This window comes from Stegodyphus dumicola, chromosome 8 (assembly GCF_044657685.1).
Source record: "Stegodyphus dumicola isolate Sdum_Otavi_A_Nest chromosome 8, ASM4465768v1".
In the NCBI taxonomy this organism is placed as follows: domain Eukaryota; kingdom Metazoa; phylum Arthropoda; class Arachnida; order Araneae; family Eresidae; genus Stegodyphus; species Stegodyphus dumicola.
The window spans coordinates 144,356,943-144,371,201 of NC_140775.1; the positions used below are offsets into that span (position 1 = coordinate 144,356,943).

The window sequence follows — 14,259 nt, forward strand, 5'->3', positions numbered from 1 at the left end:
ATGCTTTCAAATGATATTTAAAATTTTTTAAATGTATTTAGAGTCCTCCAAAGAAAAAAATAAATTCATTATTATTTTGCTTCTTCTTCTTCTTCTTCTTCTTCTTTTTTTTTTTTTTACAGTATGATTTATGTTCTTTTATATGACTTACTGTTTTGTGTTACATTAATGTATTACTGTAAATAACTTATGTGCGTTTGGTAACTAATTTGAAGAGTGATTTAAAGAATATTTTTAATTTGGATTTTATTTCCTTGGTATTATTTAAAATGGCTTGAGTTTGTTACTTTTCAAATATTTAATAATTATAAAATTAGGATATTATACACATTGTTGTTATTTGTGAAATGATTTTCATGTATTTAATCTAGTTACTTGAATAAGAAGTCTCAGTGCTCAATGCAAATTTAATTTCATTATATTTATGTATTAGACCTCTGAAATTCATTGCAAAACATTCCTTTATTATTATTATTATCATCATTAAGAGATGCATTTCTGGAAAGTAAAGATACAAAAGTGAGTGTTCAGTCAAAAACTTTAAAATTTAATTATATTCAACTATATTTTTCAGCATACCCCCCCCCCATCCCCCAAGTAGCAAGTCTGTGAATTAATTCTTATCTTGCAGGGTCATAAAATTCTTCCGCCAGCCATTTGAACTGTATGATTTCTCATTTCATTTTAAGAACCGCTCGTACCTAGGGTTTTCGGTAACCAGGGACAACTGAAAGTTAATATTTCTATCTAATTGAAGATTTTGTGCCCTCTCCTGTTTGCCAAAAGGCAGTGGGAACATCAGTTCACCACCTCCTGGATGCTGCACTTGGGAACAGATCTCACACTCTCAACCATGCCATTGGAAAAGAACAACCGTCAAAACTTCTGTCTGTCTCCGAATGGCCTATCAAAATCATTACAGTGTTTTGCAGTATGCATTAACATTAGTTGTTGCCTCTGGAAGCATAAATGTTGTATAGAAATGTGTCTGAGAAAAATAGCATTATTTCTTTGTAGGGCAAAACCAGTTTTGAATAAGTGTTCAGGAAAATGCATATTGCACAACTGAAGCGTTTGTTATCATGAATCCTTTCTTTAAGAAGATTGTCATGTTTAAGATGATCTGTTGTTCTTTTTTTCATTGTAAATACTAGCCATGCCTCTTGAAAATTCATTGCATCACTTCATCACGTTTTGTAGATTTATGAAGTTGTCATAAATAGTGTTTATGAATTTCCATTGGATCTCTCGTATTGAGATACTTCAAAATGGTTTGTACTTCACATTTGGTGTAATACTTGATCATTGTTGCCATTTCAGTTATCTTGAATAAGAGCAGATGTAGGATCGCTAAATAAACATGGAAGAAAAAGAAAATTTTATGTCGCTGCCAGTGGAGCCATACAATGCATAGCAGTGTCTCTTAGCTGAGCGATGATGTATTTTTACTTTCTGGACGTGCCACATAGCATTGAAACTAAACCAAACTTTAAATTTGAACATAACACTTTCTTATGCTGATGTCTAAATTAATTAGAAAATTCTTAAGAAAGCTTTAATAGATTTTTTAAAAGTTTTTAATTCTATAAATGTATTACCTTCACTCTTGTTCTTTTTAATATTCTTGTCTAATTTAGTTTTAATTTTTTTTTCAGCATGGAAAGAGTACTGAAATCTTTGTAAATATCTTAATTTTGGACACCACCAGCTGTAGTAGTTAGCAGCATAATGTTATTGCCAATTACTTAAACTATGGACTTGTATGGGAAAATACTAATTACTGTTAACTGCCAGATATTGAAAATTATCTTTGGCATGTTCCATCATGACTGAAATTTACTTACTACTACCTGTGCTCGTGGAATGATGTGTTAAAAAAAAGAATGAACATTGTACATTTTATTTTTAGGTTTTTAATAAGTTTGCACCAGATAGTTTACTTGTGTATTTCCAAAGTGTGCAAAGGGCTTTTTGTGTATTTGATCTCTGCCCATCTGATAGTTTAATAAAATGAAAAATTGTGCTATTTTAATTTTAGTTATGTAAATGTGATGATAACATTTGAAAACTTCTGATTCCATATGCATTGGTGTTTAAATTTTGAACTGCAAGGATGTGCTTCATCTGAGTAAGGGTATTGCCATTCAGTGTAATTTTTTAACAGTGATAAACCTCAGCAACAGTTTAATATGTGTAAAAAGACTAGTTTCATTGATACTGTGAGCAAAAATTATTTTCTGATTTTTATTAAATTTCTATAATATATTACTATAATCACAGTTTCATTATTTAATGTATTTTATGGTTATTGAAAATCTTCTGAAAATTTTTACCTAATTTATATTTACCATTTTAATTTATAATATACTATTTGTATTAACTTCTGTTTATGCATATGAAAGCGAAATCTCATTTCAAAAACAAAAATAAAAAAATGCAGAAAATTCCACAATCTGAGTATTGATGTTTTAGCAAGTTCCTATTTTTTGAAGACATGTATATTTTAGAACTGCAGATGCTATTCATGTGTAATTTTTAAGCTTTATGTACATCAGTTTAAAATAAAATATATTTAGTTTTTTAATTATTTTGCACTAATTCATAAAATCCATTATTTAACTGCTGCTGGCAAATTTCTATTAATGATTTCATTTTTTTGGTAATATATAGTTTAATTTCATGTAGACTTCTATATATTTTGCAACATTATAAAGGTTGCTGTATTTCTTGATATTAATGTATAAGCTTTTTATGTATTTTCCATTTTCATTAATATTTTGTTTCTTTTCTATTTAAAATTATAAAATTATCTGTTGCTGTATATTCACAAATCTGAATTATAAATTCTCATTATTGATTAAAATTGACAATAATAAAATGCTAAAAAATTTTAATCTCATCTTTGCAGTTGCTATACTTGTGTTTTATGTGTGAAATGTAATTTTTAATTTACTATTTAAGAATGGAAATGTGATATTTTAGGTAAAAGTATAAAAGTTCTTTCTAATACAGTCAAAAGTCGTTAATTCGGACACCCATAATCCGGAATGATCTATAATCCGGACCTCAAAGCTAAAATCTTTCTGCGCATGCGCCGCGTTGGCACATGCGCACAGGCGTGTGCGCAAGTGCAGAATACGTTTTCGCCTGCTCGTTTAATGTATAACGGACGGTGTAAGCTAAAATTATCTAATTATCTATTTCAGTTAATGTTAATGATTGCGTTGTTCCTTAATCTTCGAATTGGATCCCGCTTATTATTTTTTGCAGATTGTAAGAGCAATTTTATAAAAGTAAACTTGAACTTTCGATTATGTCAAATAGAATTTCCGATGCTGGAGCTCCCAAAGGATCTAGAAAACGAAAGTATGTTTCGATGTCCATCAAACAAAAAACGAATTGCTACAAAAAATGGATAAAGGCATATTCTTTGTTTATCTAACCGTTCCGAAATCTGTTTATCAATTTCACGCTGCTCTGCGGGGGGGGAAGACGTCGCGGCGCGCAATGAACTGGAAGTTGATTTGTCAACACTATCGTTATCTTCAGAGCAGATGTTTTTATTTCATTCGGCTTATAATTCCTTACTAAATGTAGTATTTAATTTCGATTTACTCCGTCTTTGATATGATTTAAATCAAATTCCTCGTCATTATAAATACCACGAATACAAATCAAATAGTTTTCTGGTTGCAATTTTCTAATTTCGGCTATGCGTAAGGTATGCTTTACGCATCCGCGCGTTGAAAGAAATGTTTAATAAAGTAAACAAATAAATATTAGGCTTCTTTTTTGGTAAATTTTGATACCCTTTAGATCATAATTGCTCATTATTTTATAAATTACGGTTTCATATTTTTAATTTTATAATTTCTGCATGCCATCTTACCAGATTTAAACTGATGATCTATAATCCGGAAAAATCGATAATCCGGAATCGCCGAAGTCCCGACGAGTCCGGATTAAAGACTTTTGACTGTAACTGCTGCTTCAGAAACTGTTTTTAATAAATTTATTTAAATTTTCTGTTTTCAAATATTAAAAAACATTTTGAAATTTTTTATGTAATATTTAAAGAAATTTTGAATAGTTATGCATCTAGAAAAGTTTTTTTTTTTTTTTTTTTTTTTTTTAAATCATCTGAAATATCAACCTAACTTTATACTGGAAATGTTTCTATTGCGATTAAGTAAATGGTTGTGCATTTATATGAGAAAAATTTAATGTTTTCTTCTGTATGATCCATTTAAGTTATTTATGTATTTAAATTACTTCTACAGTTGAAAACATTGTGCCTTAAATTTGAGTGCAATCAAAGGCATAACACCTAAATCTTTGCTCAATTTGCGATTTCAAATGTTACAAATTCAAATCTATTTGGAAATGCAAACATTGACAGTTTTCTTAGTTATTAATTTCCAACATTTATACTATCTATCTTTGCTTACTACAAAGGTGCATCTGGATTTTAAAAAAGAAATGTATACATTTTCTTCCATTGTAATTTTTTTTTACATCAGTATTATTATGAAAGAGTGGATTTCTGTACAAACTTGCCTTGTGCTACAGTGCAGGAAGTTTTCCTCTTCATGGAATGAAATTGTTACATTTTTTCCAACAAATACATATACATATATGTAATTTGATAATTAAGTTGTATTAAAATCTTAAATAATCTGTGCCAAATTTTTCCTTCTCAGATGGTGAAAAAAGTTTTATAAAAGTAGCATTTATATTTGTCAAAAAAATTTATGAATGATAATGATATTTCTAAGTTTTACTTCTCATTCCTTTCATAAAGTTAAAAAATAAATAGATAAAGATATTCTGAATAGCAGATCATTCCATAATGCATATTTGGTATGAATTTTCAACTATTTCATTTGGAATTTTTTATATATTTCGTGGATAAATGCTAGAAGAAAGTTGTGCAAATAATTAATGATTTTTTGTAAGATGTAAGAAGTATGGCTTAAAATTTTCTGGTGTATTGTATGCTTTTTCAAATTATAAAAAATATATGAAGTTGATCAAGATAATTATGGAGTCATTAACTGACATGACTGACTGATTTTAATGCAGAATTATTTATGTAATTCATGTGTTTATGAAAGAATTTTTTGAAGGTGTTAATTTTTAAAGTGTGACAAATTTTGAAAGAATATTATTGTGAAATTGATCAGATTTACCATCTTAACAGTAAAGATTTATTTAGCAGGTATTAAAATGTAATTTAAATACAGTCTATGTAAGTATCAGTCAGAAAAATAGCTTTTCTTTGCTGATATTTAAGCATTAGCATGACATTTCTGTTTTTTATTTCATTAGAAATTTTAAATTGTCCCTGCATAAAACCAAACATTATCTTTTATTCTTTCTAAATTGTACTTATGTTGACATGAGTGCTTACCTATATAACTTTTTTCAACATAAACCTTTTCTGAAAATGACAAAATAAGTCATTTTCAGATTGTGAGAAGATAATTCAATTTTAATAAATTTTCATTTTTTAAAACTTATTTATATTAACATTAAACAACTAAGAATTGCAGATATTTTATTTATTAAAGAAATAATTTATATTGTTTTAGGCCTTAAATATCCCTATTCTTTTATTATGCAATAAACAAATTATATATGTCATTAGGTTAAAAACTTAACTTTTATGATTGTTAGCAGAAATATATTATGCAAATGAAACATAGTAATGATTTGTTGCTTTTTCCTCCATCATTATTAAACTGACACCACAAGTTAATTTATTTTAGTGCATATTTAATATATTTAAGTGAGAACTGATCTTTCAGTTTATATTTATCTGTTACCATTTTGGATATATAAATAGTTGTTGTATTTTTATATAATATGATTTTATGTAATTTTGGAAATTTTTTTATGAACTTATACAAAGCTAATTAAGATACAATAACACACCAAACAAATATTAATTTAAAAGTCAAACAACAAAATATAACGCTGATTTTTGTTGTTTGACTTCTAAATTAATATTATACAAAGCTGTTTGTGATAAATAAACAGCTCATATGTCTCCTAAGTTTTTATATAGAATAAAGCATATGAACTATAATTAATGGTTACCTGAATTTTTTACATTTCTTAAATGTAGTTTAAAATACATCAATATTTATCTGATCTTGAGACAGTTCCTATTTAAATACGATTCTTTTCCTAAAAAACAGTTCTTGTTATAAACTATATAATTTTCATGTATGTGTAACTCTTTCTTTGTAAAATGTTGAATGAATTCCAATCATTTCAGTGAAAATGATTTATTTCCTGTGATAATGCTAATCTTAAACATTAGACTATGTATCATTTAAGTTTAAAATCTAGGCCTATTATATTACAGTATTCTCTCAAGGTTTATAGTTTCTTGTCTTTAAAAATATTAGTTTAGTGTTATTTATTGGTATTTAGAATTATATTTGTCAGTTCAGTTATGAGATTTAATATAATCATTAGATGTACTTATGCTTTTACAGTTAGAATTTACAGTATTAAAAGAAAGTACTTTTTATGAACATTTTCTAGGAAAATTCTTCATTTTAAGTGAGGTTTTGTGTGTGATATGTACTTAGATTTGAATTTTAAAGTACTTTGATTTCCACAGACAATGTCTGCAAGTTTATTTAATGACATATAATCATCTTATATGTATGCTGTTCAGGACATGTCATGAATATAGTTTGTGAATGTGTTATTTTTTCTTTAATAACTTTTTTAACCTTACATCACAAAATTCTATTCAGGTTTTAAATGGAAAAAGGATTAAAACTTCACTTAAAATTTAGAAGGCTTTATAAATCTAATTATTACTGTTCATTGAACTGCATTTGCTATCCAGAAATTGATGATAATTTTTAGTTAAATATATTAAAATATATCATTCTGGATTAATTATCATGAAAAATTAACAGCAATAAAATACTGTGTGGTGTCACAACAGTAGGATGAACATGTATTTAAAATTTCAGAAATGACAGGATTAGTTTAGTTCTGTTTTGTTAATGAAAAAACTGATAGAGAAAGGAATATTTTTGTATATTCTGTTGTAAATGTATTGTATTAAATTTTATTCTTTGTATGCCAATTTAATTGTATGAACTAATTTATAATTGTTTATTTTGTAATATAAGTGTCAGTTTATTCCTTCATTTCTTATACTCAAATTATTTGAATAAGAAAACTTCTGATCCTTTCAAATTTGCACTAAATTTTAAAAATTCTTTCTCCACCCCCCCCCAATGCGTTATTCATCTGTTATCTGTCATTCAGTTTCCTAAAATTGTAAAATGATAAACTAGGATAAATTTTATTTTTCTCTAGTTACCTAATTATTAGAGCATGTCTAAGTTAGAATTATTGATTTGCTATTTAATATGTTGTTAAATTTCCAATTTAAATGATTAAACGTTCATTACATTCGTAAAAGTGTCCCATTTTTACTTAGAGTCAAAATTTATGTATGGTGTGCTTTGAATACATTTAATTATGTTAAAATGTAATTGATGTGAAAAAGTTTGTTATCTGAATTGTTCAGTTCAGTTCTTCAGTTTTATTTTATAGTAGGGTAAAGAAATATGTATTGCTGCAGAAAAACCATGCTTATTGCATTAATTAATCCATCAACTAACGTGCATAAGTAAAATCACATTAAGTATAAAAACAATATAAATAATTATAATTTATTCACCTGTTAACCTAAGTTTTGAGGGGGATTAAATTAATTAGAACATAAAATTATCATTATTAGCAAAAAATCAGTAAATATTTAATGCCCTAAATATTTGATTAAATTAGGTCTGAAAAAAAAACTGTTTAAACAGTGATCAACTATTTAATTTTATAACATAATTTGAAATTGCTAATGATCATTTTATCAAGATTTTGAAGCTGCATTTCATATCAGGATCAACATCAGGCAAAATTTCTGTATAATGCCTCAACTCTAATTAAAGTGTATCTCAGATGCTTTTGAAATTAGTCTTTTAATCTCTGGTCTGGTTTAAGGTTTGAAACTTGATAATACAACAATTTTTTTTTTTATGAGATTGAACTCTTTTTTCTTATCACACCTTGTTTTTGTTGAAATTACTACAAAAAAGCAAAGTATACCATTTGTTGAAATTTGATGCAACAATTGTTAGGTAATACTAGTAAAATATGTAAACTGTACTGTCATTTAAATTGAGCAGCATTTTGGCATGTTACTAAAAATTCCCTATTATGTATTATATTTTTTCAATGCAGTTATATTAATTTTTTTACGTATTTTAATAGTATTGCTCGATTTGAAACTGTGTTGCTGCAGCTTGTCCCCCTCCCCCTAAAAAAAATAACACTTTTCACTGCTTAATCCATAGCATAAAGACAGAAGTAATATCATTTTGCTTAGACACTTACTTGATCAGTGTTCATATCAAATTTGCATTAAGCAGGGTCTTCCTGTATTTTATTATTCTTTTTTTCCATGCAATGTGTTGTACAATATATTAACATTATAATATTTCATTAAGCTTTATCCACCATTATTGTTCTTCATAACTCTTTAACTCATTTTCTGTATAATTACTGAGAATCAAGTTAATATGTCTAGTTTATGTAGCTCCATGATAGTCAATAAAAGTACCCATGTGGAAGAAAAAGGCCCATCTGAATATTTAAGAGTATTATTAAACAAAAGATACAAATTGAGAAAGTAAATTCTAATTTCTATAGTGTATATATAAAATATATTGTACAGCCATACAGTTTGCACGAACGTCATTTTTATTGTGCTGCGTGATGATTTTCGGTTCCGGAGATGAAATGAAGCTTTCTTTGCATTTAATATTTTTCGTTAGTAAGTTATTCTACAAAAAAGACAGCATGTAATGAAGTTATTTAGAAAATTATTTAAATTTCAACAAAATTAAATTTTTCCACATAAAATACTCATTAAAAATATTGCTTTGTGAACAGGGACAGAGACCTTGTTCATAAAGCAATGACTAGTATTTTTAAGTTAATCAATTGTTAATGTAGTCTTGATATAAATAATTGGATTGCAGTTGTCATTATATTAAGTATAGTGGTTGTAACTGTGAAATTTGAAATATGTAAAAAAAAAATATTAGTTTCATGTAACCAAATTTTTTTCCAAGTATTTGAAATTATCCAAGCTAAACATGCTTCAGAACTTCTAGTGTTCTTTCATAGGTAGCTCAAACATGTGTAGCCTTTTTATGTCCAAATTAGTATGTATTTAAAATTTATTTCTAAATGTTTTAAACATTAAACTGGAGGTCTGTATTTTATTTAGTCTATTGGTGGTGTAGTCTGTTTTTACAGTATGTGGTAATAAAGTATAATATTTACAGATTTTATTGAAGTGTAAACAATAAATCTAATGTAAGAATTATTTCATAGCAGAATGATAGAGGAAAAGTTTTAAATGCAAAATAGTTTCAAAGAAGAAAGGAAAAAAAGTAAAATACATAAATCTTTTTAAATGCTTGTTACTTGCCATTAAATTCACTTGTTTAGGAAGAAAAAGTATGATTTTTGTATGTCATCATGTATATAGAAATGCTGCACATTTTTAACTGATATACTCAATGTGTTCTATTTTAACTGTTAAATTATTTTAATAATTCCAATTTGATGTACTATTTGTTAAGAAAAATTTTAGTTTTATTTATATGCTAACATTTCTGTATTTAATATGCTATCAGATCCTTGTGGGGCATTTGCTGTTATGATGAGAGTAATTTAAACACGTAGTATGAGTAGTCTACTTTCAATAGGTAGCTTGGTTTGTTGAATATTAAGAATCTGCATTATATCAAATTAAAAATCCCTTTTTAAATAGTACTACATTATCCATTTGTTACTAATTATTTTTTATTTTATTTGTAAAGGTCCTCCTGCGATTGCTATTTTTTAGTTACTGCATTAGATAATAAAATAATTTTATGAAATATGCTAAAAATATTTTTTTATTTATTAAACGTCCTTTCAAGTTTAGCATTGTTCAGATTTCATCTTTATCATATCGTGGATGTATATAACTAAACTATTTATTGAAAAGTCCATGTACTCAGAAATAGAAATTTAATCATACTCATATTAAATAGATTTTCTTGTATGCACTTATGTATTATTTCTTTACACTTGCTTCATTTCTGAATTTTCTAACTTACTATAGTGTGACTGTGCTGCTTGTCTTTGAGCTGGTATGATTGTATTTATAATTATGTATAGTTTTATAAAAATAAAATTTTATGAGCATTTAAGAATTTTTTGTTTTATTCTTAATACTTTTTAGAAAGTGTTCTTTTATGTCCATGTTGTGTTGAAAGTGTCCATGTTGAAATAAAAACAAGTTAATTTTTAAAAAAATTGTTTATTTTCTGAATTTGTATATAATTTTCTATTTATCTTCATAATTTCTGTGGTGGGTTAATCGTAAACCAACAATGATTTTTTAGACATCCTCCTCAGAACTCTGTGACCAGTAATAATCGCAAGTTGTTCGCAGTCGTTTTCACTTCTCTGGTCAGCAGTTTATATTTCTCCATCTCATTTGCTCTAATCTCTTGTTACTCTGAATTCGGATCTGAATAACACATGATTAGCATATGTAAGCTGCCTGGGTATCCAGATCTGCTCTCACCTTTTCACTTGTTACTCTGAATTAACACCCAGCCAGTGTAGCGGTTCACGGTGCTAACTATTATATCGATGGGTCCTGGGTTCGAATCCCGGAGAACATGTAGATGTTATAAGCATGTAGTGTCTGTGTGGAGGGGGGCACTTAAAATGAATGGTGAGCTGAAAGTTCTTGTGAGAGGTTGTTAATAGGGAAAGAGAGGTGGAAGAACCTCTAACTACACTCCATGTTGTTCTTCCTCAAAATCAGGCCGGAAGCTCAACAGTTAGTTTTGTTCAGCAATACGTCAATCACCTGTGGTATTACAGAGGTTTTGGCCTAGCTTCTACCTTAACGATGAATTAGTTGTCCAGCCAGTATAGTGGTTAGTGGTACTTACTGCTGTACCAATGTGCCTGGGTTCAAATCCTGAAGAAGCCATGGAGGTTTATAAGTGTATAGTGTCTATACATTAAGGGGGGCACTATAATGCATGCCGATTTAGGAGAAAGGGGGTGATAGACTTTTCGAACTGCCACCAGGGACATTCTCCATGAAAATATTGGAACAGAACTTAGCAGGGTTCGGTGATACCTAAGCAGTGGTCTCAAACTGATGGCATGCAACCCCCAAAGCAATTTTATGCAACCTGCGAATACATTTCAATGCTTGTTGCAAAGATTTGAAAATTTTAGATATTTGAAGTCTGAGTTTACGTTACTTTCAATACCATTAAAAATGAGCGTGATTAACGCACTAGAAAACCTCTAAGCAGTGCTAATTAATTTATAGTGTGATGTAAATCTTATTCAAAGATTTGAAGATACAGATTTCATTGAATTTTATTCATACTTGTCAAAAATAAATGAGCTGAGTTACAAATTTTTGCACTAAGAATACTCTGTTTGGGAATACATTTAAATGTGAACAACTTTTATTTTAGTTTGATGAGTAATAAGAAATTATTTTTGACTGACTGACTAACATCTACAATCTGCAATGAAAATATTTCTAGTAGTTTCTCTCCAAGACTGCAAACTATATCAGAATTGAAATACCCTCAATTGTCAATCTGTAAGAAAAAATAAAGAAGTTTATAATTATTCGTGTGCTAATAATTATTATTTTGTATTTTTATTTATGCATCAAAGAAAAGTTTAATAATAAATAAGAGAAAGAGACTTAAGTTTTCATGCTTTATTCTCAAGTTTAGTCTTGCATGGAAAAATTTCTCAGAAAACTTAGATTTTGATAATTTGTTTATTTTTTAGTTTAAATTAAAGTAAGTTATGTAGTAATTAATTAAACATCGTAGAATTGTTTGAAATAAATGTCGGTGTGAAAAAATTAATATTTAGCAGGCAATTTAATGTGTTTTCAAAATTTCTTACAGGCACCAAAATTTAGATATTGGGTAGAAAATAAGTATAAATTTGGTTTTTTCCCCCTTTGAGGTATTATTCTTATTGTTTATGTACGTTTTGATAAAATTTAGTAAATATAATTTTAAACTTATTTAAAATATTTTTAATTTTGTTGAAAGAAAAATAAATTCTGGACCGTCAGCTGTTTTTAGATTGTGCAGTTTGGGCCCACCAGTGGGCGAGCGAAAGTCACTCAACACTGGTAGTTCAGGTTCAAACACTGCAAACGGACTATCTGCATGGGCGTTTTTGTGGTTTCCCAATATGTAATGTGTATACGAGCAAATTTTTCGTAGAAAGTCCTCCATAAAGGCATTCCTCCCCTTAGGCAGAGAGCCCTCGAGGCTTTGCCATAATCACATAAAGGAAATGAAACGCTCTACAAATTGAGTTTTTGGGAACGTGCAGGCCTTCCTTCAATCTCTTCCTGTCTCGCGAATGTGGGCTTAAATTACCTGCATCAAATGTGTGTAGATATAGCCGACCTTTCTTCAACAATCTTATCCATTTCAATTCAATCCAATCTCATTTCGCAGTTTTATGTTGCTCTCGTTACAATAACATCATGCACTTCACATATCTAGGAATGAATAGCCATAACTTTCCCGTTTCTTGCTGCTATGGAGAACCCGATGCCTGACATTTCTTAAATGTTTTCATCACACACTACATAATGTACAGAATGACATGATGAATGCAAGTGATGTACGAACCTGCACTAAGAATGCCGGGAATGTTCACATGCAAAATTTGAAATGGACCTTATTTAAGTCTGTTACTTTAAAATAGGAACTTAAGATCATTTCTTCGTGCCGGATTTTCCTTGTAGCCATAAAAACTACAACTACAGCTTCTGGAGATGGTTTGAGACGCTTAACGTTTTCTGTGCTCTATTTCTGCTTATCGTGTTTCGCTTCGTGAAAAAGCGCACGAATGAAGGTTTACTTGAACTACAGTTCCAAATGAGGTACAGAAAATAAGTGCCGCGGTGACCAGAAGACTGGTTGCATGCTCCACAATAAATATAAAGACTGTTTAATGCAATGAAATACATTTAATGCGAAAACGCTTAAGATGAAATATCCGTTAACACAAAGTGATACAACGGTTCCGACAAACTATTATGCATTTTCATGCTTTGTTTTTCTTTTAACACGAAACGAAAATCGCTTAACATGAAAAGATTTCCCTTCTGGAAATGAACAAAATACGGAAAACACCAGCCGCGCGTGCGAGATTTAAGAGGGGTGCGAAAAGAAAGAGATAGCTTCGCATGTTTCATAGAAAGGAGGCTAACTTGGCTTTGAAATACCCTCGGAATAGCCTGTAACACGAGCCAATTTTGTTTATAAGCCAGTTTTGTTTATCTAAGCTACTTTCACCTCCCCACTCCTATGAACGACACACAAAAACATCTCATCTCTCATTAGTTGGCTTTGGAATTTGGTGACGAGTATATTGCAGCGTGTGTAAAAATCAGCGAGTTTGGTTTGCATCAAAAGAAATGTAGAAGGATATTGAAACTGAGCCGACACTTAATGAAATGTTTGAGAAAGTTTCTATATTATTGGACTGTCCTACTATATCATCGGAAGAATTCATTCAAAGACAGTTTAGAGTTCGTTCAAAGCTCGGAAAATATCATTGATGCAGATTCCGACTACGAACATGAAATGAATAATGCAGCTCCTGTTCCAACATCATCCGAAATGAGAAACATCGTGAAAAGTATGCGCCGTTATTTAGGCGCACATTCCAATGGTGAAATGAATAACAAAATGGACGACATCGAACAATTGATGCTAAAAAAGACTGTGCAAATAAATATTTCAGATTATTTTCTAAAACCTCTATAAATGTTTTGTTTTTTCAAAAAACTTGAAAATTTTGTATTAAATTAAGTGCTTGTGGATGTTTTTGTTTCATTGATTTTTATTAAATGCATGCATATATGTAAATAAAATGTACTCTAAATTTAATTTTGTTGGAATTTTTTTTTCAATATCCTTTAACACGAAAAAATATTTCAGTCCCCTCAGTTTCGTGCTAAACGATTTTCACCGTATTTATTTTTGTTATGAAAAAGTCGTGCACATTTCTAGCAGCATTACAATTTTTTGACATATTTTTCAGGATCGGGATTCGAAATGTTTGAGAGCTGGGCAGCTCAAGTGTGCATGCTAC

The 14,259-nt window shown here is 28.9% G+C and overlaps 1 protein-coding gene and 1 long non-coding RNA gene across 3 annotated transcripts in view; one reads left to right on the forward strand and one right to left on the reverse strand.

The window, feature by feature from the left end:
* The window catches only part of Spec2 (CDC42 small effector protein Spec2), a 103,117-nt gene extending 92,819 nt beyond the window's left edge, over positions 1-10,298 (forward strand). For both annotated transcript variants that reach the window (XM_085822537.1, XM_035360799.2), the window contains exon 5: positions 1,656-10,298. The gene's annotated coding sequence lies outside the window, so the exon portion shown is untranslated. The remainder of the gene's footprint in view (positions 1-1,655) is intronic.
* Positions 10,299-10,440: 142 nt separating this feature from the next.
* The window catches only part of LOC118190105 (uncharacterized), a 120,463-nt gene continuing 116,644 nt past the window's right edge, over positions 10,441-14,259 (reverse strand). Inside the window, exon 3 of the long non-coding RNA XR_004758361.2 lies at positions 10,441-11,723. This is a non-coding gene — a long non-coding RNA (uncharacterized LOC118190105). The remainder of the gene's footprint in view (positions 11,724-14,259) is intronic.